The 26,858-nt window shown below is 41.9% G+C and overlaps 1 protein-coding gene and 1 non-coding gene across 4 annotated transcripts in view; both read left to right on the forward strand.

Moving 5' to 3' along the window:
• Window positions 1–9,747: 9,747 nt before the first annotated feature.
• LOC118804663 lies at window positions 9,748–9,854 on the forward strand. The gene has a single exon (XR_005007005.1). It is a non-coding gene; the product is annotated as a U6 spliceosomal RNA (small nuclear RNA).
• A 155-nt stretch (window positions 9,855–10,009) lies between these two features.
• The window catches only part of LOC118804591 (ribosome-binding protein 1-like), a 48,409-nt gene continuing 31,560 nt past the window's right edge, over window positions 10,010–26,858 (forward strand). Inside the window, exons 1-3 of one of the 3 annotated variants that reach the window (XM_036565119.1) lie at window positions 10,010–10,367; window positions 14,758–14,836; window positions 15,023–15,100. The gene's annotated coding sequence lies outside the window, so the exon portion shown is untranslated. The remainder of the gene's footprint in view (window positions 10,368–14,757; window positions 14,837–15,022; window positions 15,101–26,858) is intronic. The other 2 variants (XM_036565118.1, XM_036565120.1) reach the window with 2 other exon arrangements.

Raw genomic sequence — 26,858 nt, forward strand, 5'->3', positions numbered from 1 at the left:
GTCGAAGAATCGAGTCTTTGGGAATCGACTCCGCAAACAAGAGCGCGAGAAGTGCTTCACGTGCTGCTACGAAGAAAAGACGAGCTCTGTAGAAACAGTGAGATCCGCCTCACCTGTAGAGCGCAGGTGGAAGAGGAGCCCCAGAGAGCGGCGGGTCGGTGAGGAAACCTATAAAAACCCCTTTAAAGTGATTTGTAGCCCTGTGGATCATCAGTCCTCATATTTTCATTAGGAAAATGAACGTCTATGTCATATTTGTGCAGTACTGTCTCAATAATTCGAGATATTAAGTTGTTATTTTGAGGTGTCTCATTGATTCGAGATCTTAGGAGCTATTAGGATTAAAACCTGATGGTTTTGCTTTCTAATGGGAATTGGCTTAATACACTGTGAACTCAGCCCATCAGGAAAACACGGAATACCATTAGTGATTATTGGACGCCACCAGGAACCAGCAGAAACGGCTTCTATGATTCTTTTCAGCAGAGCATTTATATTTACTTATATTCTCATCTCAAAATAACACGAATGTTTCTCAAAATAATGAACAAAGCATCTGAAATGAATGTGATAATATCTCTAAATAATGACTTGATATCTAATAACAATGTCTTAGTACCTCACAATAACAGCATAGCTATTCACTCAATTATGAGACAAATATGAATTCGGTGGTAGAGTTTATTGAAGCAGCACAAATGGGCTTCCATAGCCGACTAACTTTGGGTTCATGTGAGGCAAAGAAAGGATGATAGGCTCACACTAACTTTAGCCAGCTAGCAGACAAAACAACTGGAAGGAGGTTAGAGCTGAAGAGTAAATGAGCGACACAGTGAAAATAACTTCACTGACAGCTTTTCATATTCTTCACTTTAATATTTCTCCTCAGTGTTTGGAAACATCAACACCAGCGCTTGCATTACAGGCCTGTTGTAACGAGGCTCAAAGTGCCTTTAAAGACCCTTTTACTGATGAAGACGCGATGACGACAGCAGATCATCACTCACGTCCACAGAGAAGCGCATGTAGATGTGCTGTAGATGAGCAGTAGATCGGTAAACAAATGAGCTGTAGACTATTATTTACCCGCTTTGTACAAATGTCGAAAATCAGATCTTGAAAAGTGGCTTCGCCCAAATAACGCGTTTCACTCGACTCCACTCCGTTTGGACCGAAACAGCTCCGGGGCTGGTTATGAAGCGGTACAGCAGAGACTAAACCGTCCTCAGCGGAGTTCACTCGTTTTTCCAGCAGCTACACTTTATAGAGAAACGATGAAACTCCGTAATCACACCGACTATAACCGACAGCAGCTGCGCGAGCGCCGGAGTGTAACGGCAGCACCGTTTAAGGTGGAACGGAAAACCTGAATCAGACTCGGGAGAGCAGGAAGCTCCGTCCTCCTTTAACCGTGCGTGGAAAACCGTCTATTTCTACTCGTTCACTGCGACCCTGATCGCGAAGAGAGCGGAGCTCTGGGTGCAGAGCGGTGGGTGCGAGCAGAGTCTGTGCGCAGCGCTGGGGGAGCACGAAGCCTGGCAGTTAAAAGGGGAACTCCACCAAGTGTTCAAAATTTCTGCATAATCAGAGCATCGCGGTGTAAACAAAGTCATTCAGAGCGGTTTGGAGGTGAAATGCTCTGTTCTAGAGAAACTGATAGGAACCAGACGTCCACCTGTAAAAGCTTCCTCACAGAAAGACTTTACATGAAATGTAAAGCCCGGCCTCGGGCGTTCAGGCTCCGGAATATTCTGATTGGGCTCGGACAGCGGAACGACTGCTGTCAGGCTGGGTTTGGAAACTGGAATCTCCGACGACAGCACAGCCGGTTCCTGCTTCTTCTCCAAATCCTTATGCCTGTCGAAACAAAAAAAGAAAACAAATAAATTAAAAATACTCAGAGTTCACCTAAGACAGTTTTCTAATGCACAGCATCTACAGTGTTAGATCAAGCCCCTTACCACACAGACAGAGTGCGTTGATTGATCTCAAAAAGCTGAAGCGCTGACGCCTGCATGAGCCCAGGACTGCTCAGGACCAGCATCCTGATCCTGCTGTAGTCCCGCAGGACGGCACCCCAGCGGTTCACCCTGACGCCGGCGATCTTCTGGCCATGAGGGTAAATAGCACAGAGCTCCAGGCAAATGGCCTTCATGAGGCGGCTTGCGTGCGGCCACTGCGCAGGCCCTGTGCCTTGACCCAGCAAACAGCTGCTCAGAAAAATACGAAGAAACAGACAAGTTATGATTTGACAATAAAGGACACACTCTGTAAAAATCCTCGTCAGCATGTATGGTGCCCTTACCGCTTCAAGCTTCCTGTCCCACTGGTCTTTGAGTGGCTGGCCTTAAACCGTCCCTCGAGGAGCCGCTCCCTGTGTCCCGGCAAGTAGGAGACTTGTCAGCCTCTGGCAGGGAGTTCCAAAGAGCGATGATGTCGCCAACGTGCCTCTCAGAGACGCAGGGTTCGTCACGCAGCCCCACAAGGTACCTGGCCAGCCTGACCACGCGGTCGTACCCAGGTGCTCCATCGGGACCTCTGAATACCTGGCAAAATAAAAGAGACACAGCAAGGAAAGAGATGAACTTTGTTCAAATTTACGCTGCCCACGTAACTTTTTTTTTTAACCCGGCCAGTTCTTACATCATCGTCACCATCATCGTCCACCCCTGACGTCGCTATCGCTGGGGAGGGAAGGAGCGGGTCTGAAGGGGCGTCTTCAGACAGAAGAGGAGTCTCTGCCTCTGCCTCAGCACGGATGGGCAACAGGCCATGGTGGGGATCAGCAACTGAAGGCGGGGCGACGGTGGGGTCGCTTTCCTCCTCTTCACCCAAGTAAGCCGCCTCGTCAAACCCGTCGTCCTCCCACTCCGACTCGTCGTCTGGGGTGCCATCTGGAGCATCGGGGTCATGACCGATGTCCTCTCTCAGCTCCTTGCACTGCTGGGAGTAGAGGTACTCCACACCGATCAGCTCTCCTAAAACACAGCAATAATCCTATTTTAATTTCACTAACTGAAAAAAAAAAACATGTTTTCATTTTAGATATAGCGCTATAAAGATTCAGACGATGAATAATTACCTGTGTACTCTCCAGGTTTTGTATAGTCCTCGACCAGTTTACAGTTGAGCAGCTGTTGGCTGAGCTCGTTAAGGTTGTGCTGCAGGTGGCCGCTGTAGCACCGCAGCACCTGCCCTGCCTGGTCTACCGTGGGCGCTGCACGGTCCTCATTCCACCTCACTAAGCCTTCCAGGAGGTACGCCTGGAAGTTTTCTGCATTTGCAGAAGTGCCTGCGAAGCAGAGAAAACATGTTGCAGACAGTCCGCAACAAACACAAGACACATGACAGAAACGCAAAATACAAATCTATACGCTCACCAGGAATGAAGTGGTTGAGGCGTAGGTGGAATGACTCGAGGGAGGTGCAGCCCCGTGCGCAGCGGTACACGGGCAGGACAACCCCGCCTTTGGCCAGATGTCCCGTCTTTGTGTAAAGCTGGAGTCCTGGAGGATCTTGGATGCAACGGAGGTGTTGCCGCTGGGTGTTCCAAGTGGCGTCCATCCTTTCGTTGGCCAGCAAGGGGACACCCATCGTGTCCGTCACGTCGCGGAAAGCCGCCAGCAGCTGACCAATGAGCTCCTCGGTCTCCCGAGCCCCGCGCGTGCGCCGTCGACAGTGCCGAGCGAGCAGCTTTGGCGTCAGCTTGCTGGCGAGCTGGTCTTCGCTCGGGCCCACGACGCCCTGTTTCTCCTCCATCTCCGCCTGCACGGCCTCCCGCAGACGAGCCACATCCGCTGCATCCCACTCGAAGATGCAGGCGGAGAGCTTCGCCATAAAGAGGCCGTAGAGCTGGTGGCTGTCGGTGGTGACACCCGCCGCCAACCTTCGCATCAGGTGCCACACATCCAGCCTGACGACCAGCTCCTCCCACTCGTGGAACAGGGCCGCTGCTCTGGACCTCCCTGTTCCGGACTCCAGCTTCACGGTAGCGCCTCATTAAGCCCGCTGCCATGGGCAGCAGCCCATCTCCCTCGTGAGCTGTGAGCACAGACATGAGCACCTGTCCGTACTCGTTGCCCACATTGGTCACCCAGGCTGCTGTCCTAGCTGCAGCTCCAGCCAGCTTCTTGGTCACCTGAACACACACACACAAAATAAATATATACATACTTTATGCTAATTTACTACATTCAATCAGTGAAGGGTAACGTGCACCTGAGAATCTCGCATAAAAAACAGTACCTTCTTTGTTGAATCCATCTTCAAGACAGATCCAAAAATGGAGGTGACCCTGGCCTTCATCTCGCCGATCCGCGTCCGGACGTCCTGGGCATGGACGGTGAGGAGCCAGTGGGGTGAGGGAACAGGCACCATGGGTGGCGGTGGTGCCACAGGCTGTGCCTCGACACCAGAGACCTCGAATTTCTTACACACTGCAAGGTACTGCAGTGTGCTCGTCATCCAGGCTTCACTGTGCTGCTCCCTCAGTTTGCGGTGCAGCGCAGAGACGCTGTTGCCGGGAGACCTCTCTCTCATCAGCCGCACCACCTTCATGTCTCAGGACAGCCTGTAAGCACGCACATTCACAGATCAGAGTTGGGGACCGGCTGTAAAAGGAGTCTCAGGGTCTCTGCGGCGGGGGGAGGGGAGAGGGGTGCAGGGACAGAGAACAATGGGAGTCTTAACGACCAGGCATTCCAGAAAGGGGACATCAAAAGGTGTGAAAAAGGTGGCCAACGAGCAACCATCACAGGATAGGTGGTGTCAGACACTTCAAGAAGATCAAGAGTGACCGCTACTCCCCTCCTAACCTGACAGAAGACCCCAAAAAGTGACCCTAATAGATCTACAGTGTGCTATTCCTTCATTCACATCTGTACGTCATAAAAGTTGCCCTTGCGTTTTGTGTCGTAGATGTACGTTTACCTGTATGTGAGGATGGCTGGAAACATGGCATGATGCGCAGGGTCCAGCTGCTCCAGGACGTCCTGCGACCATCCTGCAACCTTCTTCCGACAGCGACGGCACTCCAGGTACTTCTTGGCCACGAAGTACCAGCCATCGATGTCGAGCACCCTCCTGACCGTCTTGTACAGCCCGCAAGACGTCAGCCGCTGACCGGCCCGATGGCAGTTGGGCTGCTTGCACAAGAGTCTGATCGCCCACATGCGGTAGGGCATCCACAGACAGAAGGGGCGGGTGAAGAAGGCGTCAGGGGAAGGCGGCGGCTGATGTTGAACAGGGCGCGGTGGGGGAGGATACCACCACATCTGTAGGCTGTCCACAAGAACAGCCTTCCCTGCCGTGTCCCTCCTAAACATGGCACGGCTGATCCACTCATGCTGCTCTTTAGGGAGATGGTGCCTCCAGCTCTGTGGAAGCACAGGACCCTACAGACAAATAGCCTGTCAGTGGATGTTTGCGTGTGTGTGTGTGTGTGTTGCTTGTTCTTGTGCAGCAATGAAAAAAAAAGGCACAGAAATGATAACCTCACCTCAGAAGCAGCATGAGGCGCACGTCTCTTCTGCGCAGCCTTTCTGGGAAAACGAGGTGGGGTCAGTGGAGCAGGTGGAGTGACCGGAGCTGGTGGAGGAGCTGTGAACATCACAAAACAATTACATTAACGTTAACCGACTCTTTTTGTAAGTTCACATGACGCGCCCGCGGTCCAAACACCGAGTTTAAACAGCGGCCGAAACACTGAAGTACCGGACTTACTGGGAAACCGCTCCGAAATGCTGAGGCTGACGCGACGCTCTCGCGCTCCGCCGGCGGCACCGCGGGTTTTCGTGAAAGCTCCGTCCAATCACAGGGGGCCTCGGCCGGAGTTCGACCAATGAGGCGAGACCGTTTAGAAACAAACCGTTGGAAGGGTTCGTCAGCAGCTCACGTGACCCGCTCTGGCCAATCGCACGGGGCCTGTTCCAGGTCACTGTGTGGAAAACGAACAGCGAACATTACATAGAAGAACTGAACAGACACACATAGATTAACTGGTGGTTTGGATCGTAAATGAAATGTCTGTGTTTATGCTGTGGCTTTATTACCGCAGCGCCTGGTTTGTTTACAATGAACTGATTCACTTCAAAACACTCTGAATGACTGCATTTTAAAGGCTGAATTGTGTGGAATTTTTAACAAATCGGTTGAATTCTCCTTAAAACGAACTCGCGCTGCTCAAACTCTGTCTTGCTTTACACACATCTCCATCAAACTGTCCCTCGAGACAATTACAGAACCGAAGAGTCGACTCCAGGCATTTCGACTCTCAGAGTCATTGGCCGAGAGTCGACTCCAGCTCTCAGACGTGCTGGAGTCGAAGAATCGAGTCTTTGGGAATCGACTCCGTAAACAAGAGCGCGCGAAGTGCTTCACGTGCTGCTACGAAGAAAGGCGAGCTCTGAAAGGCGGGTCGGTGAGTTAACCTATAAAAACCCCTTTAAAGTGATTTGTAGCCCTGTGGATCATCAGTCCTGCTCCTGAGCACCCGGGCATCGTCAGTACAACACACCTGTTCAGCTCAGCATGATCGACGCTAGGCCATGTTTACCCCCCCCCCTCCCCGCCAACTCCCCCCAAACAAGGTATTTATACTCCCTTCCATAAAAAATGTTCTTTACTAGTAAGAAAATCATCTGTAGTTTATTTTCATTCACCATCTCTTCTTCTGGTTCACAACGTGCACAACGCCCAGCACCTAATTATTATATTTTCATTAGGAAAATGAACGTCTATGTCATATTTGTGCAGTACTGTCTCATTAATTCGAGATACTAAGTTGTTATTTTGAGGTGTCTCATTGATATGAGATCTTAGGAGCTATTAGGATTAAAACCTGATGGTTTTGCTTTCTAATGGGAATTGGCTTAATACACTGTGAACTCAGCCCATCAGGAAAACACGGAATACCATTAGTGATTATTGGACGCCACCAGGAACCAGCAGAAAAGGCTTCTATGATTCTTTTCAGCAGAGCATTTATATTTAGTTATCATATTACATTTAGTTTTTATCTCAAAAGCATAAAGCATCTCAAAATAACACGAATGTTTCTCAAAATAATGAACAAAGCATCTGAAATGAATGTGATAATATCTCTAAATAATGACTTGATATCTAATAATAATGTCTTAGTACCTCACAATAACAGCATAGCTATTCACTCAATTATGAGACAAATATGAATTCGGTAGTAGAGTTTATTGAAGCAGCACAAATGGGCTTCCATAGCCGACTAACTTTGGGTTCATGTGAGGCAAAGAAAGGATGATAGGCTCACACTAACTTTAGCCAGCTAGCAGACAAAACAGCTGGAAGGAGGTTAGAGCTGAAGAGTAAATGAGCGACACAGTGAAAAATAACTTCACTGACAGCTTTTCATATTCTTCACTTTAATATTTCTCTTCAGTGTTTGGAAACATCAACACCAGCGCTTGCATTACAGGCCTGTTGTTTACAGTAAGTTACTGTCAGTGAAAAGGTCACAGAGTGGGGATCATAACAAAATTATGTGTCCCGCAAATCCTCAGCCTGAATTTAAGAGACGGCAGCTCCATCAGGGGTTTCATGGTCTCTGATTGTGTCCTTGAGTTCTTGTAAATCTGAGATGAACAAAAATAATGTGTTACTAAACACAGGCAGGCAGAGGAAGAGAAAGAAGGAGCAGGTCTGATGGAAGTATAGTAATAAAGTCTTAGCCCCCCCATCCATAAACCTGATGCCTCTGCAGCTCAGGAAAGGTTTTGTGAGCTAGACGAAGGCCGAAGAACAGTTAGATGTGCAGATCAGTGACCCACTTTCTATGCATTTTTCATATTTAATTCCAAGACAAATAGATATTATAATGTTCTGGCTGAAAATCCAGCAGTTGTCTGTAATGAATGGTGATGGTGTTCATCACATGCAGTGACTCAAATGCTCAAATGCGTCCAGTGAAACGTCTTGTTGGTGTAGTACATCGACCATGTGCAGCCTAGACTGCACGAGCTCAAGGGTGCAGAACGCATCGCTGTCTATTAAAACGCTGCACGTTGGTTTAACGTCCTGCTGTTCTTACATTTCAGCGGATTTAGCTTTGTTTCGCTTGTTCAGTAGAAGGTTTCACTGAAAACTTTACCTCCTGGTAACTTTTGCTGAGCTGCTACTGAACGAAGTCAGTGGCCGCGTCCGAAACCGCACCCTACCACAGTAGAAAGTGCGCCAAAAATAGGACACCGCCATTCGCGCTGCGCGCTTCAGTATAGGACCGTCGTATGAGGTTTCGGACGCGGCCCTACGCTCTGCGGGGGGTCACGCGTCAGACCTACGTCAGTGAGGGCTTGGCGCCACCTAGTGAAGGACAGCTGTAACTTTCATGTTACATTTAAAAAAATGTATGTAAAATTTAAAATAAATAAATAAATAAAATAAGCGTAAAAATGGCGTTGTTAACCCATTCGTGCCCAAAAACTAAATTTAGTAGTTCTGTACTAAAAATCGCATAAAATTTGTTCTGATTAGTCTAAAGTGGTGAAGTTTTGTACATTTATGCCCTGAATGAACTTTTTTCTTTGATTATATGTCATTTTTTTAAATTTTATTCACAGTCAAAAAAAATTAAAATTAGTAGTCACAGACATAATTCTGATAAAAAAAAACTTATGTTTTTGCCATATTTGCAACATGTGATGTACTTTTTACTTTTTGGACCAACAGAAATTTAAAAATATATGTATTTTATACAATTAATAATTTTATATAATTTATATATAAATATTATAATTGTAAAACTATATCTTTTGTAAAATTTAAAACTTAAAATGTGAACATACATTGAAGTGTATATGTAAGGTATTGCTTTTGAGTTATTACTATATTATTACTATATTATTACACATTTATTGCATGAATTTGTTTTAATTGTGTGTTCTATGTAACATCTTTGCTCTAACACATTGTTCTTATTTGGTTTAATGTTTGCAATGTTTTTTCACGTTGTGCACTAAACATTTCTCCTCTTTCTACTTCAGATTTGGCCTTTTCCTGTCATTCTTCCTGAACATCCATGCATGCTTTTTGACATGAACGTCTCGGAGCTCCGGTAATACATGATCTGACAGTAAGGTAAGGGTTAAAATTTGCTTTAGGCCACATTTTTTAACCATTTCATCTAACATTAAAGGCCAGGGTACACAGACAGGACAAACACGACCATCCTAACTCCTCTCTGAGTGTGCAGCACCACAACTACTTCCTGATTTCGCAGACGAGCTCCAAGATGACTGCCGATGCATTCAGTTTCAGCTTGTTTTGCCTTTGCGCTGGCTGTTTTCTGTATATGCTTCATCTTTTTTCTTTTATAGGTCCCGAGAGGCTGCTTTCTGGGTGCCTTTGTCGTTTCGTCTCCTGTGAGCGAGGGGGGAAGGTAGCAGCGGGGGAGGAAGTGGTGGGGCCACTGAGGGGGATGGAATGTGAAGAATGACAAAGGAGCTGATTACGCCACGAACAGAGCAGCCAATCCAGGCTGCTGGTTGCCCCTCTGTTCTGCATATCTCCTAGTCCACGCCCCAGGAGCTTCAGAATGAATAAAAGAAAGGTAAATACTTTAAATTATTCATTGTTTACCATTGGATATCACTATATTTCAGGTACTTACACCTTTTTCTGCCTCCTGAGGTAAATATTTGGGGTTTTTTCTATCTACCACAGACAAGAATCATACCCAATGGCCCGGCTATTTATACCAGCCGTCCGGGCTCTCTGTTCGTGCTTGCTACGGCAGCACATATACTAAAATTGGAACGATACAGAGAAGATTAGCATGGCCCCTGCGCAAGGATGACACGCAAAATCGTGAAGCGTTCCTCATTTTGCACGCTGGCATCAAAATGGGCACAAAAATGCCCAAAAAATACCCCCCTGGCATTTTCCCTTTATTTTTCATGTATTTTTGAGTTGCAGTTCATTCACCGACCGCTGAGTGGCGCCCCCACTCCGCATATGACGTACTGAACTCGCTCTAACAGCCTGTCGCAGTTTATGAAGAGCTCCATAGTTGATTGACGTGTGAAAGCAAGTAAACAAAAACATATAACCTGCAGGAAATCCCGGAGACTAACTTTTAGGATTAAGAGAGACATTAAAACAGTAAGAGAGGCCTCATTAAAAGGCACACGAACGGGGAAAAACTCGCTGCTGGGAGCGGTACGACTAGCTCCGGGCTCCGGCGCTCCAGCGGTCGGTTTGCCAGCACTAGCCGCGCACCAGCGCACCTGAGGCGGCTAACAGCGAGCCTCGGTCGTCGCTGCATCCAGGAATAACGGATTAAACGTCTCATGTGCTCATCGTTGTGAATATACATTGTGCTTCTACATCTTGTGAGTACTGTGAGTAACATGACTCTGTTTTATGTGTTTTCAGTGCGAATTTGAAGTTAGCTTCTCATTCCAATTATCCGTTCCACCTTAAACGGAGCAGCAGGTCACAGGTGCCAGTGTGTCAGCGCAGCAGCATTTAAGGTGGAACGGACAATTCGACCAAGAAGCCAAGTTCAACCTCGTGTTTTGAGTCACTTTGCGAGGATATAACGATAGAAAAATTCGCGTGTGGTGAAATAAAACGGAGTTTCATTCTTTTAGTGTCTTATAACGAAAGAATTGTGCAGATAATGTGGCTCGTATGTATTTTAAGGGGAATACAAAAGGCTGTTCGGGAAAAAAGACCTGAAAGGTTATCTATTATATTTATATTTATATTTAGTTAAAGCTTCTGTGTAATTTTCTGTTAAGTGTGCTTTCTATTTTTTTTTACCTGATACTGAAAAATATATTAAAAATAATTAATTTGTACTTTATGACTGGAAATTAAACTAGAATGGGGAAGGTCTGTTGCTGTGGTTTCCCAGGTGGTTGCTAAGGTGTTAAACCAGTTAGCATACTAGCTAGCTACTGTGTGGTGAAATAAAATGTAGCTTTGTTATTTAACTGTCTTACAATGAAAGAATTGCAGACGATGTGGCTCATATCCCAGATAGTGGGCACATATCAGTCCACTGGCTTGATAGGGTCAGCACCAGCTGGTCCACCCCCAGACCTCCCAGATTAGCGTCCGGCATATAAAGTCTATATAGTTTTTGATCGCCTCTAACAGGTTTTAAATGAACATAGAGACAAACATTACACAGAATTAAGAGTAAAAGGTTCACAGCAAGGCCTAACAAAAATTATCTCGTTGAAGCTGTCATTGTTGACACTGTGCTAGGTTGGTTACATCTGTATATCTGGTTGATACTGCTGTAAAATGTATTTACTGAACACATTTACAAAGTATAACAAAAGAAGGAAATAAAGCAAAAATAGGTAAATTGGACTATGAGTGGAAAATAAGCAATAAAAGGTGGCATTTTATCTAACACTGCTTAACCAACAGTGCTGGTTAAGCCAGCAATCTGCTAGTTATGCTGTCAGCAGGCCAACAGAGGCCTGCTATCCTGTGATGTGTTTTAGTGGGAATCCAAACTGCTATTTGGTAAAAAAAAGTGCAACCATTAGACCCCCCTGCAAAGTTATTATATTTATATTTAGTTGAAACTTCTCTGTAATTTATGGTTATGCAACCCTCAGAGACCTCTATGTGTAGTAATCTGACTAAGGCTGTGTCCAAAACATGTGTGTGTATATATATATATATATATAAAACTATTATAGGTAATAAAGGGGTTATTGTAATTGTAACAGAGAAAATACTCACATTTGTGGGTTTCTTTGGTTTCTTGTTCAGCCATCTTGCCGGTTTTTCTTTTTTCCTCATAACACTCTTTGGAGTCTCTGAAAAACCTCTGTTTGGATCTGAAGAACCTGTTTGAAGGGCCATACAGCCCTAACACTTCACCCTACTCCTCTATCTCAACAAAAAATTGGGACACCCTACCCCTAGGCCCAATCCCATTTCACCCCTCACCCCTACCACTTGGCCCTTAGCCCTCTGTTTTGCACGTTCATGTCTAGGGGTAGGGTGTCCTGACTTTAGTTGAGATAGAGGGGTAGGGCGAAGTGTTTGGGCTACATGACCCAGAGACTCCAAACAGAGTGTTTCAGAGACTCCAAACAGAGTGTTATGAGAAAAAAAGAAAAACCGGCAAGATGGCTGAACAAGAGACCAAAGAAACCCACAAATTTGAGAATTTTCTCTGTTAAAAATTACGATAACCACTGTTTTATCTTAGTTTAATGTCGTTTCAGTGTATTATGGTCGTTTTCTTCGTAACAAATATAAAAAAATCGCTAATAGCATGCTAATGTCTCAGTAGCTAGCTAGCTAACTTTCCAGTTCCACCTTAAATGGTCCAGCAGTTCTAGCACCAGAATGTAACTGCTGCACCATTTTAGGGCATCATATGCTCTTTGAAAGCATATGATGCCCTAAATGTAACTAAAGACCAGCAGAGACCAGCAGTGAGGAGCTGAACTTTACTCTCCTCTGCTGTCACTGAAGACGGGCCGGGTCGCCTACAGAGCAGCGCTAGTAGCTGTTAATGAAGAATTTTAAATTTGAGGGTCCCGTTTTGTAGGGAAAGATTTCAACTACTACCCCTTATAACTCAATTCCAAGGGGTTAAGGTGACACTCGAGAAGAAATGGGATTGGGCCCTAGAGGTGAACACGCAAAACGGAGGGCTCAGTGGTGGGGCGAGGGGTGATAAGGGCTCAGTGGTGGGGCGAGGGGTGATAAGGGCTCAGTGGTGGGGCGAGGGGTGAGATTGGGCCTTATTGTCTATTGTATTCACTAATTATTGCAATATAATCCACAGGTCTGCTCACTTTACACTACTATGCAAAAGGTAGAGACCACTTTTTTATTAAATAGTCCATATTCTATATTGTTCTTGTATTTATATCTCTTGAGGCCCACTAAAAATGTTTGTGTGGCTTTTTGTACCCTAAACAGTGGATCTGAATTTTTACATCACCAGTCTACAAACTTCGTTTAGGTCTGTGGGTTTTAAAAAATTACAGTGTTTAAGCACTAAATTAAAAAAAAAATTGAGGAAGATTTGTTTATCCAAGGCATATAAACTCAAAAGGATGGTTCTTCAAGGGTTCTTTAGTAAAGAAAATGATTCTTTAAAGAACCATGAACACTCAAAGAACCCTTCACATGATTTAAAGGGTTTTTTGTGTCATGAAAGCATTCTTCAGAATGTGCTGTAGATGGTTCTGTATGGTACCTTTCTGAAAATGGTTCTATATAGCGCCCAAAAGGGTTCTTTTATTGTTACGATGTCAAGCTTTTCCAAAAAGGTTCTAAATAGAACCATCTACAGCACATTCTCCATCTTTCTGATGCAAAGTACCTTTTAATTATGCAAAGGGCTCTTTGAGTGTTCATAGTTCTTTATAGAACCATTTTCTTTACTGAAGAATACCTGAGGAGCCGTCTTTTTTTAAGAGTGTAGTAGAAGAAGCCAACGTACTGTTCTTTGCTCAGCTTTTGAGCTAGAACCACAAAACTAGGATCATAGAGTCTATGCTGAAATTGGATGCTTGTGCTGTATTAACTGATTCACATAGCGTTCATTCAAACACCTAATATTTTTCTATAGGACTGAATGTAGGGATGCTCAACATCCTGAAACTCAGTAATTTCACTTATATAATATATAATGGCTCATTATATTGTCATAAATATATAACCAGAATAGTATAATGCCTCATTCCACCACAGTCAGTATACTCATTGGTAGCCAGATGTTTTTGGACAAGTGTACATATACTAACAGCACCTTAGCAACCACCTGAAATACCATTGCTACAGACTCTCCCCTATTAGTTTAACACTTTACACAGAAGCATCAACTGAACATAATATAGTTATTTTTACTTTAATTTGTCCACACTTGGCCTTTATCTCAGCTTCCGTTCTTTGTGGCAGACTTACTTTTAGTTTTTCAATCTGCAGGAATGTTTCTCCACACCTCCGAAGTTCAGTCATACTGCCTCCTTCTCCCAATCCAAGTAATCAAAAACACATTCAGTGATGTTGAGATCTGGACTCTGGGGTGGTCAGTCTATTGTTCTGAGAACATCAGCTTCTTTGTTTGATTTGCAAATGTTCTCATTTTTGTCCTTTTCTCAGTGAGGCTTTTTGACAGCTACACATCCTTTCAGACCCATAGCACTGAGCTGTCTTCTCACCGTGGAAGGATGGACAGAAACACAGATTTTTGTTTTCAGGAACTTACTGAAACTTAGTTTTCTCTTCTCTCTCAAAGTTGAAAGCTTTAAGCACTGTTTATCTGATGGGGACAGTTTTTGTGGCCTACCAGGTCCTGCAGGTGGTTGTTAGGAGTCCTGTTTGCTCTATAAATAATTTTTTGAATTTCAGTTTTTGAAAATCCTGTTTTTCCACTTATTTTCCGTCAACATTTTCTTTCCTTATTCAAGTAGATTACCTTAAATCTAACCTAAAAATAAATCACTTGGACTTAATAGACATTCTGACTGAAAATTAAATAAATGAAGGGTGGTCTCTGACTTTTTCCACAGAATTGAATATTTGTATGGAAAGTAGATCTGATAAAATGGATAAATGTAGATAAGGGGACCAAATTAAGTGGCCAGTTTGCATAGATGATAGGTTTTATATAGCATAATGCTTGTGTGGCCAGAACACTATCTCAGAAAACCCAGGACTTTGTGTTTCTCTCTCATCAGCATCTCCTTCAGTGAGGTACCAAAACAAATGGCTTTTCATATGTATTGTATTTTTGATTTCCAGGTTTCTGAGGCCTGCTTCTGGATTCTGGAAGGAAGGGCGTTGGTTTGGGTTCAGCCCAAATGATGATCTCTGGTTGCAGGTAAGCTGTGTGGTAGTTAAGGGGCCATGTTGGTGGAGATAAGAGATAACTCTAAGCACAATATATTCTTCTGTGGTATAAAATGTCAATTGAGAATGATTAAATAAATATGAAAGTACTCTCAAAATATGTTACCTGGTCCTCAGACTAATCCAGGTCCATCCTGATCTGCTCTCTTCTCTCCAGTCTTCTCATGTTTGTCTGTAAAGCCTGTACACACCAACCCCATCAGCAACACAGGTGCCTCAGCCAGCCGGTATGTAGGTATGTATAAAGAAAACGCAAGAACGCATGAGACCAGTAACTGAAAGCCTTCAGAAAAGCCTTGTTTTCGCATAATACAGTGAATAGAGAGTGTTTATAAGGGATTCAGAAGGTCCCAAAATATAAAAAAACATATCATGGATTGTGTCAAACAGCACCACCATTCCCAATATCACGCATTTAATAGCATGAAATTTAACTGTGTTCGATTCACTGTGTGTATTGTTTTATGACAAATATTAATATGTGTATCGTGTACACTGAGGAGAAGGAAGGGGTAGAGGTTTGCGCAGGACTGTCTTTTCAGTCCCGCTCCCACCTGTTCCCGCAAGATTCCATACCGTGCCCGCCCACTCCCCCAGAAAATCGGAATCATTTGTCCCGCTACTGCCTGCAACCAAAACGTTTTGTCCCGCTCCCACCCTGGCAGTTCCATCAAGGTGAAATGACATCCAGTATCTGACATAGTCTATTCATAAATACATGATCCTCTACTGTAATAACACGACAGTCATGGCTGTCAGGCTCACTGTTAAGTAACTTCACCAAACACCATTTATTCCCAGGAAACACAAAGCAGGAACCACAGAATGGTTATTTTTGGTGTTTTGCTGGGCAGCTGTGGCCGTCGGACTGAAGGCCCCGTTGTCTCAGTAACCTGTGAGAATATGTGTGTTGTTCACGTGATCGGTTGCTTCGCAACTCTTTAGAATGACTTCATTTGAAGTGTTTTACTATTATCATTTTATGTTCTTTATAAATATTATTTATAGTGATCGTTCAACTTTATTTATTATTCATAAATTTGGATTTCTCTTCATGTGTGCTTCATCCCGCTCCCGCCTGCTCCCGCACACAACACTGAAAATTAGTCCCGCACCGCAAGATATTGTGGCGGGTCCCGCTGGAATCAGAGGGAGGGCCGACCTCTAGAAGGGGACTTGTTGGTGCTTTACCAGACTGGAGGGTTCATATATAAGGAGTGTGTGCCTGTTAGAATACTCAACTGGTGTGTTTTCTTTCTGTGTGAGAAGAGGAACGGGGAAAGCATTAGAACATTTCTCCATGATGTCCTCAGTCTAAGCAGATACATGGGGGGAACCCCAGGGGCTCCCTTCCCTGTAGGTTTAGGTAATGTTTAGTAATGAGTCGTTATGTTAGGACTTTTTCATGAGAGGAAAGTAGTGGAGCAGTCCTGTCACAGCTGGTCAAATACTCATTTACATGTGCAGAACTCTCTCCCGCTCTTTTTTCCCCCTCCTTTCTCTCTGGCCCTTCTCTTACAGACGTTAGCTGGACTTGGTGAAGAACACTGACTCCTACAATTAGAGCATATGCCTTTTGTCTGTGTGTATATGTAGATGTATATATGTGTATACATGTGGGTGGTCTCCCACTAGGTGATTATTTACACTCCATCAGACACAAAACGAATGAGGGATATTGTCTGGAGCTTTTGGGCCCTTGACTCTGACCCCCTGCCAGCTTTTGGTATCTCTGTAGTTTCTTGAAGAGATTGTAGTAAATGGTCATAGCGATCATGAGTACAAGCAAGTGGCCTTTTGTACTGCAATATTAATTACAGTAATTACACGTAATATATATTCTGTACTTCACCTAAATGTTTAGTAATTCATCGATTCATTTCTAAATCAATGAAAAGAGTTTCTAATAAAACTCAATATAAGGTACTGACTATTCAGAACTTTTCACACTCAGCGCTTCATTTCCCAGAGTCACATTTGGGGTTACGTCCTACATTTTTCTTGCATTCCTTGTATATTTAGGTCCATTTGGGATGTTTTTTATGTACCAAAAAGCTATAAGTCATTTTACATTTTCCAACCTCTCTTTAACCCTTTCAGTGGGCTGGTTACGATGCCTTTAACCCTTTTTACAGTAGCCATAAAATGTCGTGGAGGTTTCTCGGTTGAACTGCAAGTGATTTTTATTCTTCAGTAATGTTGATGAAATATATTTAAGTGGAAATGTCTATGGTTTACATAACCGAGCTGGTCTTTTCATCTTTGGAAGTAGTTTTATTGTGTTTAAATGCTGTTTGTTATTTTTTGATGTGATGAAAGCTGCAGTTGTGCTGGCTGTTTGATCTCGACATGGCGATGTCTGTGGAGAGGCGTGAATTGTTTTTTCATTGTTTAATCTCAGGCGGTTGCTATGGTGTTGCTAGGGCATTGCTATGGTATTCCAGGTAGTTGCTAAGGTTTTGCTAGGGCATTGCTATGGTGTCCCAGGTGGTTGCTAAGGTTTTGCTAGGGCACTGCTATGGTATCCCAGGTCGTTACCAAGGTGTTGCTAGGGCATTGCTGTGGTATCCCAGGTGGTTGCTAATGTGTTGCTAGTGTGTTGCAATGGCATCCCGAGTCAGTGGTCCCCAACCCAGTTGTCAGGGCCCCAAAGACAGTCCACATGTTTACTCCAACCAATTCACAACACACAGGGCTGCAGGAAAAATGTGGACCGCTTGTGGGGCCTTAAGGACCGGGTTGAGAACCACTGTCCCAGGTGGTTGTTAAGGTGTTGCCAGGCCATTGCTATGGTATCCCATGTGGTTGCTAATATATGTGCATGGGACCAAAGGAGAGCATCATTGGACAAAACAAGAGCATAATTGCGAAACAGAACGCTGCACAGTAATCCTTTTGTCTCGATTATCCTGTTTTCATGATCAATGGAAGCCAAAATTGTAATTGAAAATACAATTGGATTAATTGCCCAGTTCTAATGTGTGCTAGTATGTATATGAGACTATATGTGGTGTCTAAGTAATTGTCAAGCAAGCTTAATGATATATTTTTGATGGGTTGCCTCATTCAAAGTGCAGTCCAGGCCGAAGTTTCCAGGGATCGTATGCACTGGTGAGTGACTGGAATGTTGTGAAACTTTAGCATTGTTTACATTAAAACTCTTTTATTTAAAAACTCACAGACTGCACTGTAGCTGAGGTTTCCCAAACATTTAGGCCCTGCTTCCATCTGGCATGAGTGTTACTATCAATTCTGGGCAAATGGCATCTGTTTTACTGTAAAGCGTTTTACAGCCTCACTGCACACGCTCACACACGTATACACATCCTAAACATAAACTATCCCTAAACCACACACGCTTATCCACATTAGCTCTACAGCTTACATACTATATGTTCTCTCTGATGTGCTGGCACCTTTGAGGAGATGTGGGCATCATGAGAGATCTTCAGAGACTATGAACAAAACTTTTTCACCTCTTCTGCTCTCTTCTTCTCTTTCCTACCTTTAGCTTCTCTTCTCTTCTCTTCTCTTCTGTCCTTTACTGTTCTTTTCTCATCTTCTTTTTTCCTCTTTGCTTCTCTTTTCATATTGATGTTCATTCCTACCCTCTCTCCCACTTGTACCCCCCTCTCTTCTCTTCTCTTCTCTTCTCTTCTCTTCTCTTCTCTTCATCTCTTTTCCTCTTCTCTTCTCTTCTCTTCTCTTCTCTTCTCTTCTCTTCTCTTCTTTTCATCTCTTTTCCTCTTCTCTTCATCTCTTTTCCTGTGCTCTCCTGGTCTTCTCTTCTCTTCTCTTCTCTTCTCTTCTCTTTATCTCTTTTCCTCTTCTCTTCTCTTCTCTTCATCTCTTTTCCTGTGCTCTCCTGGTCTTCTCTTCTCTTCTCTTCTCTTCTCTTCTCTTTATCTCTTTTCCTCTTCTCTTCTCTTCTCTTCTCTTCTCTTCTCTTCTCTTCATCTCTTTTCCTGTGCTCTCCTGGTCTTCTCTTCTCTTCTCTTCTCTTCTCTTCTCTTCATCTCTTTTCCTGTGCTCTCCTGGTCTTCTCTTCTCTTCTCTTCTCTTCTCTTCTCTTTATCTCTTTTCCTCTTCTCTTCTCTTCTCTTCTCTTCTCTTCTCTTCTCTTCTCTTCATCTCTTTTCCTGTGCTCTCCTGGTCTTCTCTTCTCTTCTCTTCTCTTCTCTTCTCTTCTCTTCTCTTCTCTTCTCTTCTCTTCATCTCTTTTCCTGTGCTCTCCTGGTCTTCTCTTCTCTTCTCTTCTCTTCTCTTTATCTCTTTTCCTCTTCTCTTCTCTTCTCTTCTCTTCTCTTCTCTTCTCTTCTCTTCTCTTCTCTTCTCTTCATCTCTTTTCCTGTGCTCTCCTGGTCTTCTCTTCTCTTCTCTTCTCTTCTCTTCATCTCTTTTCCTGTGCTCTCCTGGTCTTCTCTTCTCTTCTCTTCTCTTCTCTTCTCTTTATCTCTTTTCCTCTTCTCTTCTCTTCTCTTCTCTTCTCTTCTCTTCTCTTCTCTTCATCTCTTTTCCTGTGCTCTCCTGGTCTTCTCTTCTCTTCTCTTCTCTTCTCTTCTCTTCATCTCTTTTCCTGTGCTCTCCTGGTCTTCTCTTCTCTTCTCTTCTCTTCTCTTTATCTCTTTTCCTCTTCTCTTCTCTTCTCTTCTCTTCTCTTCTCTTCTCTTCTCTTCTCTTCTCTTCTCTTCATCTCTTTTCCTGTGCTCTCCTGGTCTTCTCTTCTCTTCTCTTCTCTTCTCTTCTCTTTATCTCTTTTCCTCTTCTCTTCTCTTCTCTTCTCTTCTCTTCTCTTCATCTCTTTTCCTGTGCTCTCCTGGTCTTCTCTTCTCTTCTCTTCTCTTCTCTTCTCTTCTCTTCTCTTCTCTTCTCTTCTGTCCTTTCCTGTTCTTTTCTTATCTTCTTTTTTCCTCTTTGCTTCTCTTTTCATATTGATGTTCATTCCTACTCTCTCCCACTTGTACCCCACATCTACAACAAGACAGTTGGGGGTCAGAGGTGTGTTTGTTTGTTTTGGGCGTATGAGGAGGGGTGTGTGTGTTAGGGGGCGTGGTGGTTGTTCTCAGTGTGTGGATATGCATCTGTAACACACCTGATTAAATTCAGAAAAGCTTGATATTTATTTGTGAAACAAAGTGTTTTACGGCACAGAAAACCCTGCTGGAGAGAGAGAGAGAGAGAGAGAGAAACAGAAACCCTGAGAATTATGAGAGGAGTTTACAGAGACATTTCTAATCTTACGGTTTAGTTTGATTTATGGTAATTTAGGCCTGTGTTTCACGTAGTAAGAGTGTGGAGACAAAATATGCTGAGAAAGAATATCACAGTTATGAGTTTTTTTAAATCTATTTAATACGATGAAGGTTCGATTTTGTTTTCATTACTGCATTAGCAAACTGGGATCTGCTGCTTTCTGTCATGTTTTAAAGCTACAGCCAGGCATGAAAATGGAGACACCTCTTCAGTCATATGACTTTTATTGGTATTTGTAGCATTTCAGAAAATGCATTTCTTTTGTCATTTGTAGCGTTTCTTTTTTTTTTACTTGGTTGTTGCTGATTTTACTTTTACTGCTAGTAAATCTATCACACTTTTACCTTTTTTTTCACCTAATTATGTTATTGTTTTGTGTCTCTTACACTTCATTTTATTTTATTTTTTTACATAATATTATTGTCTGTTTTTTGTCTTTTAAACTTCTGTGAAGCACTTTGAGCTGCATTATATGTACAAAATAATACACAAATAAATCTTAATATTATTATTAGCAAAAAAAAAAAAACTGCATAGAAATTTTATGCAAGGTTTGACAATTTTATTTGTTATGTAAAAGCGAAAGAGTGAGAGAGGTTCATTGATCCTGTAGTCATAAATGGAATTCTTTCTGGTCGTATATTGATGTGTACATTGACCATATTGCATAATGTTCTCACCATTTACTGACTAACCATTTATCTCCCCAACAGCACAAAACAGCATCATAGGAGAGATAACAGGTATAATAGTTTTGCAACAGTTTATTTCTTTCACTGCTTCCTAACTGTTTTATTCTGACCCTCACCCCCTCAAACACTTTGATTGACTACCACAAAATATATATAATATTAGTGGTATATAAGCTGAATGGGTGGGAGAGGGGAACAGTGCCGCCTCAGCTCCCTCCTTACTGTACGTTAACACCCACAGCGACTATATTTAGTGTTGACCTACACTCACTGAACAGTTTATTAGAAACATCATCTCATTCATGCAATTATCTAATCAGCCAATCATGTGGCAGCAGTGCAGTGCATAAAATTCTACAGGCCAGCAGGTTCAGGTAAGGTTCACATTAACCATCAGAACGGGGAGAAAATATTATCGTAGTGATTCTGACCATGGCGTGATGATTGGTGCCATTTGGGCTGGTTTGGGTATTTCTCTAACAGCTGATCTACTGGGATTTTCATGTACAATAGTCTCTAGAGTCACTCAGAATGGTGCAGTAAAGAAAAAACATCCAGTGAGCAGCAGTTCTGCGGACAGAAACACCTTGTTGACGAGAGAGGTCAGCAAAGAATGGCCAGACTGTTTCATGCTGACAGAAAGGCTACAGTAACCCAGATCCTGTAAACATTGAACACAATCTCAAAGGAATATTTCCAACATCTTGAGGAATCCATACCACAAAGAATTGAGGCCGTTTTGAAAGCAAAGGGAGGCCCTACCCCAGTATTAGTATAGTGTTCATAATAAAATGCTCTGTAAGTGTATTTTCAGTTTGTAACTCTGTCCATTTTGTGTCACCAACATTCATAAATCGCCGTAAATCGCCAGCTTTCATTGAAAATGAATAAATTGTGCCTGCTTGCTGCCACTGTGAATGCGTGGTTAGACACTCCGTGCCCACTATATGCACATTTTATTTTTAGATTAATAATTTAAAATACTTTAGTTAGATTAATAATTATTTCACACAAGCAATATATATATATATATATATATATATATATATATATATATATATATATGTGTGTGTGTCAATGGAGAATGTGCTGTAGATGGTTCTATATCAAATCTTTTTGAAAAGGGTTCTATATACTACCAAGAAGTGTTCTTCTTTTGTTATAATTTCAAGCTTGTTACAATAGAAAAACCCTTTTTGGTGCTATATAGAATCCTTTTCACAACTCAGTGATCAAAAAAACATTTATGAAAAAAAAAAAAAATTATGGCACAAAAATGGTCTTCATGGTGAATCTTGAGAAATATCTGTAAGATTGCTGCCAGAATTCACAGATGATATTGCTATTGGAATACAAGAATACGACTAAAAGCGCATTGTACTGGAGTCAGTATAACTGCATGAAATAAGTTAAATTTTACCCTACTTTGGTTTGTGCCTCACTCTCCTCTAATAAAAGCAGAGTAAATTGTAACAGACTAAGGGGTTAATTGTAACATTCTGAGAAAGTCCAAAAAGTCTGATAAATTTATGGAAACAATTAATTAAATAAACTGTGTTGCTTATGAACTTTCTATCTTAAATATATAACAAATATATTGATTCTGCCCAAAAAAAACCCAAAGTATCTCCAAAACAGCAGCTTTACAGGAGGAGGCAAACCAATCTTTACTTTCAGTATAAGTTTGAAAAGTCTGGAAATCAGTGTGTAACATTAAGAATTGTCACATGCACACACTAAGAAAAATGAAAGAAATCAGAGTAAGGGTGCACATCTGCTGAGAAGCCTGATTACTGAAATCCTGCCCTGTTTATTGGATTTCTTAATCAGATTTCTAGACTTTACTCCAATCTAAAAAAAACTTGAGTATGTTGTTCACATGACCACTTTAATAATCAGATACCGAAATCCAATAGTGATTGGATTATTGGCGTGCGTGTGAACACACAGTATAAATGGCAGGATATGAATAGATTCAACAATATGAATCTAAATGATACATTTTACATTTTTTCTAACATACACACATACACACATACACACACACACACACACACACCAGACGTTCTGGTTCAAGGTCCTTTTGTATTTTGTATTCTTTGTATTCAGTCAGGTTCCAGGTTTTGTTCCAGAAATGTGGAACACATGCGTACACACAGTCTTTGCCTTCTTCATACTTTGCCTTTTGGTATTCATAGACCTCTAGCGCCAGGAAGTGTGTGTTCCTAACCCAAAGCTCAGTAATCACTCCCAGCTTCTGTGTGTGTGTGTGTGTGTGTGTGTGTGTGTGTGTGTGTGTGTGTGTGTGTGTGTGTGTGCGCTTCCTTGAGTTTTTATTGTTTTCTCAGAGAATTGCAGGCAGCGTTCTTCTACACTCAGCCATTCACTCACTCACTCATTCAACTCTTTTAACTCGACTGTCAATCTAATTCAGTCTCACTCATTCACCCCAGAATTTACACCAATAACTCATCCATTCACTCACTCACATATTCACTGCTGAGCCACTCTCACTTTAATTCATTCTCACTCAGGCAACTTAAATCACTCTTAGTTAACTGTGTAACCATTTCAACAGTACCAAAAAGTAAAAAAAAATGAATGTCAAACTGGGGACCTTCCAGGCCAAAGTCCTGCGGAGATCAGCATTTACCCTCATCTAATCCTCTGAATTCAGGTCATGAAGGCCTTGCTAATTAGCTGATGAGCTGAATCAGGTGTGTTTAATGAGGTAACGTGCTGACGTGCAGTGTTTTGGCCCGCCAGGACTGGAGCTTAACACGTGTTCTAAGCAGTATTTTGAAATGAACATCTTTCATGAAAAACACTGTCAGTGATCAAAACAGATGAATTCTATCAGTGCTTGTATTGTTTTTAGCTCAGCTTAACTGTTTCATAACATCACTGTGTTGCGCAAGGACATGCTACACAATTAAAAATGATGGTTCTGTAGTAAAGAAAATGGAATCATGAACACTCAAAGAACCCTTTGCATGGTAAAAGGGTTCTTTGCATCATTTAATGGTTCTAGCTTTTTGAGAAGAGTTCTATATAGCACCACAAAGCGTTCTTCTATTGTTACAGGCTTGACATCGTAACAATATAAGAACCCCATTTTGGTACTATATAGAATTATTTTCAAAAAGGTTCTATGTAGAACCATCTACAACCATTTACTGAAGAACCAGCTTTTTAAGAGTGTACTTTGTAATCTTTTGTTTTGAATTCTGTTGATGAATTATATAATTTTGTTGATGAATCACAGAATTCTGTTGACTAATTGGAGAATTCTGTTGACAAGTTATAGTATTCTAATGAACTATAGAATTCTGTTGAACCGTAATGGATTGTAGAATTTTGTTGATGAATTGTAGAATTCTGATAAATTATAGAATTTTGTTGAATCGTAATGAACTGTAGAATTCTGTTGATGAATTGTATAATTGTAATGAATTTTAGAATTCTGTTGAGTCATAGAATTCTGATAAATGGTAGAATTCTGTTGAATCACAATGAATTGCAGAATTCTGTTGATGAATCGTAGAATTCTGATAAATTGTAGAATTCTGTTGAATCGTAATGAACTGTAGAATTCTGTTGATGATTCATAGAATTCTGTTTATCATCAGTGTACAATTGTAATGAATTGTAGAATTCTGTTGATATAAAATTTTAATGAATTGTAGAACTCTTGATGAATCATAGAATTCTGATAAATGGTAGAATTCTGTTGAATCGTAATGAATTGTAGAATTTTGTTGATTCATAGAATTCTGTTGATCGTCAGTGTACAATCGTAATGAATTTTAGAAAATTCTGTTGATATAGAATTCTACTGAATTGTAGAAATTTGTTGATGAATCATAGAATTCTGATAAATGGTAGAATTCTGTTGAATTGTAATGAATTGTAGAATTTTGTTGATGAATCGTAGAATTCTGATAAATGGTAGAATTCTGTTGAATCGTAATGAATTGTAGAATTTTGTTGAATTGTAGAATTAAAATGAATTGTAGAATTCTGTTGATGAATCGTAGAATTCTGATAAATGGTAGAATTCTGTTGAATCGTAATGAATTGTAGAATTCTGAGAAAGAATTACACTCACACATTCACTCACGCAGTCACCACTGAGCCTAATTAATTCCCATTAAATTGACTCAGATCACTTCTAATTAAAGGTGTAACCATTTCAACAGTACCAAAAAGTCAAAAATCATCGTTCTAAGCAGTGTTTTAAAATTACCGTTGTTTATGGAAAACATTGTCAGTGATCAAAACGGATGCATACAACATCACTATTTTTTCGTAACATCACTATTTTGCACAAGGCCATGTTACTATGCAATCTGATGTGATGTAGGATTCTGTTGATGAATTGTATCGTTTTGTTGGTGACCTGTAGAATTCTGTTGAGTAATTGTAGAAATTTGTTGATGGCTCCAGGTGCTGCATCTGACAAGATTTAGAGCCTGACACCACAACTAAGAGGTTTTCCATGGCATGGATGGAAATTTAACCTCATGAAGTTCTTAGTAATGGATGAGCGGTACATCTGAATTCACTCTCTCACTCATTCAGCCTCTCACTTATTCACTCATACGTTTACTCCTTCACTCTCACTCATTCCCTCTCATTCACTCCATCAGTCACTCATTCACTCTCACTCATTCTCATTCAGTCATTCATTCTCACTTATTCACTCATTCACTCTCCCTTATATAATCTGTCATTCACTCATTCAATCTCACTCATTCATTCTCACTTATTCACTCATTCACTCTCCCTTATATAATCTGTCATTCACTCATTCACTCTTGCTCATTCAGTCTCACTCATTCACTCTCATGCATTCATGCTGACTCATTCACTCTCATTCATTCGCTCTCTTTCTTGTAAGTGAGACAGTAGACGGGAATCATTAACCTGCAGAAGTTCCCGTATTTACTGTCACCTCTTGCTAAACCATGTTTGTCAAACGTTTAGGAAGCAAACAAACCCATGTCATGAGTCTGTGTGTGTGTGTGTGTGTGTGTGTGTGTGTGTGTCCAGGGTTCTGGTATATATACAGTTGTATGCAAAAGTTTTGGCACCCCGGACGAATGACATTTTTGACTTTGTGAGCTCAATGGGCCAGATTCATAAAACGTTATGAGCAAATAGCATAGCGGGAACATTGCTAATTAATAAACAAGAATTATTGATGTGTTTTACCGCTTGAGCAGTGCGAGATGTGGCTGTGCGTTCACTTAATTTAAATATGTCAACAGAGATTTGCAACATGACTCAATCCCCCAAAAAATAACACCTGAACTGCTCTGACAGTAATTTTCCCCAGTAAGAAGCAGATGTAGTGTTTCCAAACATGGGCCCACATGCAGCAAATCACACACCCACTCAGCTGGACGGAGCGGAATGACAAACCTTTCAACTGCTGAAGGGAGGGGAAGAAGACTTGCTTGAGCAGGATTTCAGATCAGACGATTTAACTGATACTGTAAACAGCGTTGTGTTCCTGCGCCACACTGGTGAATTCCCCTTGTGTGTGGAAAGCAGGTTTAGCATGGAATCCAAATAAGTGAGGATTCATTTGACATGTTGAGATTACATGATGATATTATTATTTACCTTTTAGGCCTATGTTGCATTTTAAAATTTTGGTTTTCTTTATGTTTATGTTTCACTTGGCCTAGGTCTTTAATACAAATGACCTCATTTATGTGTGGATCTTGATAGCCACTGGGCTAGGACACTGGTAAAAATACTGTAGTGTTGAAAATACTACAGTGTTTAAAAGACAACAGTGCGCTAATGACACAGAATTTAAAAAAAAGTGCACATTTATTAAAAAGGAAAAGCTAAAATTTTGCATGGACATAAGTATTCAGACCCTTTGCTATGACACTTGAAATTTAGCTCTGGGGGGCTCGGATTTCTCTAGATCATCTTTTAGATGTTTCTACACCTTGATTGAGTCCACCTGTGGTAAATTCAGTTGATTGGACATGATTTGGAAATACACACACCTGTCTATAAGTTCACACTGCT

This window comes from Colossoma macropomum, unplaced genomic scaffold (assembly GCF_904425465.1).
Source record: "Colossoma macropomum unplaced genomic scaffold, Colossoma_macropomum, whole genome shotgun sequence".
Classification (NCBI taxonomy): domain Eukaryota; kingdom Metazoa; phylum Chordata; class Actinopteri; order Characiformes; family Serrasalmidae; genus Colossoma; species Colossoma macropomum.